The following is a 6478-nucleotide window of genomic DNA, read 5'->3' on the forward strand; positions in this document are numbered from 1 at the left end:
ACTGGATTACTCACCACCATCTTGAGTAGTATGTGGGGTATAGATAGTACCTGGCACACTGTGACAGTCCAGATCCTGAAGATTTCACTGATGGTTACCTGGGAAAACATCCCAGTGTGGGGGAAACCCCATTGCTGATTCAGGCATTTGAAGGCTGTGAGGGGAACAATGTATATATAACAAGGGTAGAGTTGGCCAGTTATTACTAGATTGTACTGATGCTCTACAGAGAAATAAGGAGAAACTGAGGATATAGTCAACAACAGTTAAAATTTAAGGAAGAGAGTGAGAAGGCCATTTGGGAAACTTACAAAGAAGACTTTGTCTCCTTCAGTGGGAAATCAGGCATAGATGAGGATCAAATGCAGAACTTGAGAGTTAGATTTGCAAATTCCCAGATATGACTAGATGTCCAAAGAAGCCCTATCTATTAGGCTAAAATGAGAGCCCTGTTTTGAAAAGCCTGGAACTCCAAAACATTGGGTGAGGTCATCTGGATGTGTGCTATCAAGGATTGAGGCTTTGTAGACTTCCCTGAACCCTTTCAAAGCCTGTAGAGGTAGTCCACCCCTCCCTATAAGAGTTAGCACTTCTCAGTAATGGAAGACCTTTTGGAGACAATTCTCCATCAAGATAACAGGTGTTTACTTCAAGAGCAGCCCAACTTCCTTTCCCGGCTGTTAAGCCAATAATCGGAATCAAATCCAGACATAATCCATTAGGACACTCCTAGGTCTCATTAAAAGATAAGTAGTTGTTCTCTGCAGGCCAGGACTGACCATAGCAGAAATATTACCTTGGATGGTGTCTTTGTCTGTTTGCGCTGCTAAAACAAAATGCCATGAATTGGGTAGCATATAAACAACAACAAAAAAGTATTTATCAAAGTTCTGGAGGATTGGACCTCCATAATTAAGGCCCTGGCAGATTCTGTGTCTGGTGAGAGCCTGCTTCCTGGTTTATAGACAGTCATCTCACTGTGTCCTGACATGGCTGGAGAAGTGAGGGAGCTCTCTGGAGTCTCTTTTATAAGGACACTGATTCCATCCATAACCTAATCACTTCCCAAAGGCCCCACTTCCGAATATTATCACATTAAGGGCTGTGATTTCAACATAAGAATCTGAGGGAAACAATCATTCAGTCTACAGTAGATGGCTAATAGCAATGGGGATGATAGCACCCTGAAGGAATAGAGACCAAGTAGCAGTGCTTAACCACTAGAAACCAGGTTCTATTATGTTAACTAGCAAAGCTAGAAGGGCATCCACAGAAACTTGACCTACAGGAAGCTGTAGAGATGGTCAACAAAGCAGGTAAGAATAGATGAATAGTAAACAAAGGTGTTGCTTAAAATCTACACTCAAAAGGCAAGGATGCAGGATCAGAAAGCTAAGGCTGATTTCTCAAATTACAAAGGCATGATGCTTTGCTCAGTTATTGCACCTGAGACAATTTTCAGACCGGTAACTATTGACAGAACAAGCGGCTAGGTCTAAAGGAGGAAGTACTCTGCAACACCATGGCATGTATATACTGTGATTATATCCCCACTCCTTTTCCAATGGGTTTCCCATCTATTTACTTAGGTGATTGTACTCTTGGGAGAGGAGGGAACACCCAGACATTTCAAGGACTATTGGATATAGGTCTAAATTAACATGGATACCAGAAGACCAAAGCATTATTAGGCTTATCTGTTAGAGTTGCAGGCTTATGGAAACCAATAAATAAATTGAGTCCTGGCTGGAGTACAGTTCTTAGTGGGCCATTCAGATTCACAGACACATCCAATCATCTTCCCAGTTCTGGAATGCATAATTGGATTCGCTATACCTGGAAGCTGGAGTAACCCTTACATCGAGTTTTTGATCTGTCATAAGAGCTTCTGTAGTGGGAAAGGACAAGTGGAAACCTCTTAAAACACCTTCCTCCTGCCAAGATAGTAAATCAAACACAATTTTGCAAACCAAACACAGGAAATTAATGCTACCCTTAAATGTCCTAAGGATGTTCCTATTTTATCTCCACATAATTCTGGTCCCTGTAGAAACTGGATAGATCCTGGCTAACGACTTAGTGAAGCCTGGGGCTGCTGTGATTGTTGCTAGCAAATATTGTCACTAGAGTAGGTACATGGTATACAACAGATTTGGCAAATGTGTGTTTTTCCATTCCAATTAGAAGAGAGGATCAAAAACAGTGAGCAAGATAAGAACATTTACTTACAGTTTTTCTAAAAGCTATGTTAATTCTCACACCTCCAGTCATAATATTGTCATACAAGATCTAGGCTGTCAGGATATCATGAAAAACATCACTTTGATCCATTACACTGACACCATCATTCTGATTGCACAGGAGAGGTAAGAGGCAGCCTGCACACTGGAGGCCTCAGTAAGACATGTGCACACCAGAGGATTAGAAGATAAAGGCCATGGGGATTCAGAGTTCTACATCAGTGAAGTTTTTAAGGGTCCAGTCATCAGAGGCATGCCAGGATGTCCACTCCAAAGGAAAAGACAAATCACTGCCTCTTGAATCTCCCACTGCAAAGAAGAAAGTAGTGCAACTGGTAGACCTCTTTGGGTTTGGGGGAGAAAATATCCCGCCCATAAGATAACTTCTCCAGTTCACACACTGGGTGACACAGAAGGCTGGGAGATTTAAGAGAGGCTGGGAGCAGAAAAGCGATCTGCAGCAGGTCCCGGCTGCAGAGCAAGCAACTCTTGGACCATCTCATCTGGCAGACCCTGCAGTGTCAGAGGTGCCAGTGGTGAGAAAGGAGACAGGGTAGGGTTTAAGGCCATTCCCCATGGGAGGATCACCACACAGGCCTCTAGGGTTCTGGAGCAGGGCCATGCCATCCGCATAAGACAATTAGCTTCCGTTGTGCTTTTGGGCCCTGATAGAGACAATGCTTGACCACAGCACACCAAGTGACTGTGTCTGCAAGCTAGTTGCTATCAGAACCACCAAGCCATAAGGACATACCCAGTAGTAATCCTTCCTAAATTGAGCCTAAGCATCACCAGAAGGCAAGAGTCAGTGCGCCACAGCAGTAGCCCAGACCCCTGTGTTACAGTTGCCCCACAGTGTGAAGTTACTCATGTTAAAGTCAGTAGAGGGGAAAAAATCTCCCCAATGAATGCAGCTGCAAGCAATGCACCTAGTCACCTGGTCATTAAGTTTGTGTAGAAGGAGACATGGCCCAGGATGAGAAAAAATACACACACAGACACACACACACACACACACAGCATATATGTATGTTTATGTGTGTGTGTGTATATATACACATATATAATAGTATATGTAATGAATAATGTACATATTATACATAATAAATAGTGTGTCTATGTACATACACACACACACATACACACACACACATGAATTCATTGAATGGATTCTGAGTTTGAAGAATGGCTCACATCCAGAAACTAGGCATGGAATCATGACTTTTTATTGAAGTGTCCCTCATCTGCCTCCTGATTATCCATATTTGATTTATTTTGGTGGTACAGATGGAGCAACAGCCTTGGTATCTGCCACTAGAAAATTTATTTTCTAATAATTATCTTCATATCCCTCTTCCAGTCAGACCTCTGGCTGCTACTTTGATGTTGTTACTCATTCTGATAGTTGTGCTCGCCTGCCTTATAATGGTTAATCACCATCATCTGATCTCCATTACTGAAGCATCCTATTATTGTTAATAGGGAACCCAATTCTGTAACAGCATATTTTACTGGCTACCTTGACCTTCAGACACCCATCACTGAACTTCTTCATGTTATTGGTACTTACTTATTTACTTACTGCTATGCTAAACCGAGCATCCTCCTGGCTCTCCCATGGCCATTCAGGTGGGTTTTCTGGTCTGATGCAGGATATCCACTCTTCCACATTGATTTCTCTGAGTGTTTCGATCCCTTCTTCCACTGTCGGTCTTGACAGTTCTGGCATTTTACCTTCACTTACTGTGGCCCATCACTTTCCTCATGCTTCTAAGAACCATGTAAACAGTACATTAACACTGTTTCCCAGGGGCCTGGCCAGGCTGTTACATCTTTTGTTACAGGAGAGTACTCCTATGCCTATAATATCTCTCCTATCCAATGTTATGCTCCACCTCCATTGATCCAACTTTCTCAGTACCTAGTCCCACGCTTACTGTCACAGCTTGATAGTATATATTTGCTAGATTTTGTAGCTCCTTTGGAAAACAGTTTGTCTCATCTTCTAGCAAGTTTAGCACTTCTCTGACCAGGTTATACAGCAACTTAATGCTAGTTATTACTCTGGTATATGGGAGGGTGAGTGGAAGCAGACCTTGAGAGGGATACATACTGTCTGTAAAGGTCACATGGACTTTAAGCAAGCATGGCGTACTGTTTTTTTAATAGGGAGAAATGGTCCCCTTTGAAAGCCTAGAAGGTTCAGAGAAGTTTGGGCAATCAAGATGCTAGAGTACATCAGCTTAGATGTTTCTCCTTCTTGTCTCGGGGTACCAATCAGGGCACTGACCTTTATGTAGTTGACCTCCAGAAATTTAGAATTTATCCTGCTCTTCTCATAATGAATCCCCAGGTCTCATAGTCAGCATTTCCTGCCTACCTTCTGACTGCAAGTAGAGTTTCTATATGTTGCCAAGGAGGTCTTCTATTTTACATACAAACTGTAATGGGTGACTAATCATCCTCAGCCTTTGATTGCCTTTCTCCAATATTTTTATTGCTCCCAGCACCATTCACCCATTCTATTTTTCTTATATTTAATTCCTCTGAAATTCTCAAATACTTGATACTTTGCACCTGCCATGCATTCTCTACCATCTCAGTTCATCACTGAGTAAATGTTATCAATTGCACTGCTATCTTCCAGGAAGACCAGGTGCAGTTCCAGTCCACGCCGAAAGACTGAAAACCAGAGGAGCCAACGGTGTACGTTGCAGTTTGAGTCTGAAGGTCCTAGCTATGCTGCTATAAGTCCTGGTTCAAGTCCAAAGGCCTGAAAACTGGGAGCACCAATGTTTGAGGGCAGAAGATGGATGTCTTAGCTCAGGCAGAGAGAGTGTGCCCTTCCTCTACTTTTTTGTTCTATTTGAGGTCTTAGCCAGATTGGAAAATGCCAGCCCTCATTGGAGAGAGTGATCTTCTTTATTCAGTCTACCTATTCATATGTTAACCTTTTCTGGAAAAATCCTCACAGACACACCCAGAATAACATTTTACCATCTATCTGGATATCCCTTAGCCCAGTCAAGTTGACACATACAATTAACCATCACAATCTGTTGGTCATTTGTAAGTACTTTGACTATTCCTCTGAGTGTGAAGGCTTTTGATCAGAGAAATGTTCTAATCTGACTTAGTTTTTAAAAGGATCACCCAAGCTACACTGCTAAAATTAGTCTATGATACTATCTCTAAAACTACTGCAAGAGTCTAGGTGAGAGTTCATGATGGCTGAGACCAGGGTAAAGTAGAAAAATAATGGGAATATTGTTAGGGTTTAGTGAATAATATTCCTGTGTGAAGTGGATAAAATTCTTGCAAGTGAGACTTTTCTCTCCCTCCAGTGAATTGTTTCAATTCTCAGTCTTTGCACAAAGGAGCACACCTGGAGTTCTAAGTCAGAAAAGGAATCCAAGAGGTTCTGTACCTCTTGATTTATGCATTTTAAAACATAAGATCTAAGAATGGATACTGAAATTGATGTTTGCTTTATCCTGTGGGGCACATTCAATCTAGTGCAGCTTACACACTCTTAGTTTGAGCTCAATAACCATGTGGCATGTTTAATTCTTTGATACATGCAGTTTTGCCTTGGCCCCAGTGAAGCCGATAGGGACCTGAAGTAAGGCCAGACAAGTAAAATCATCAGACAGAGGATTACTCTAATTCCCACTAGAGTAAATATAAACTCATGAGGGAAAATGCACCATTATGACTTCTCCAAGGTCAAATATACATGTTTCAAGTAAAGGATTTGAAATTTGGGGAAAAAATTCATAAAAGGGACAAAAAGTGTGGTCTGAAGCACATGATAGTCCCATGTAGCATTTCAAAAAAGTTGAAATCAGTCCAGCAAGGACCCAGCACGGTGGTAGTAACACAGTAGATGCTTCGTTAGCCAAAAGGATGGACTTCTAAAAGCTTTATGAGCTAGTCTAAAAGTAAAATGATTGCCTCAAAATTGGAGACCCAGTGTGGTGTGTATTTCAAATCTGTTTTATATTTTAATAACTGAGTAATAGCAGCCTACAGGAAGGTCAGTTAGGTGTTTCTTATTTTTATCACCAAGTCTAACTGACAACAAGGGAAATACTAGCAGCCATCCATGTGGTAGTCAAAATTTAATCCAGTCTGTTAGGGGCAATACAGTATTAATGCCATGCCAGGAAATATTGGCCCTTCATGAGAAAAACAATTATGTTCTATTTTTATACTTAGATTTAGATTAGACCCCAGTT

The sequence above is a fragment of the Piliocolobus tephrosceles genome, chromosome 12 (assembly GCF_002776525.5).
Source record: "Piliocolobus tephrosceles isolate RC106 chromosome 12, ASM277652v3, whole genome shotgun sequence".
Taxonomy (NCBI): Eukaryota; Metazoa; Chordata; class Mammalia; order Primates; family Cercopithecidae; genus Piliocolobus; species Piliocolobus tephrosceles.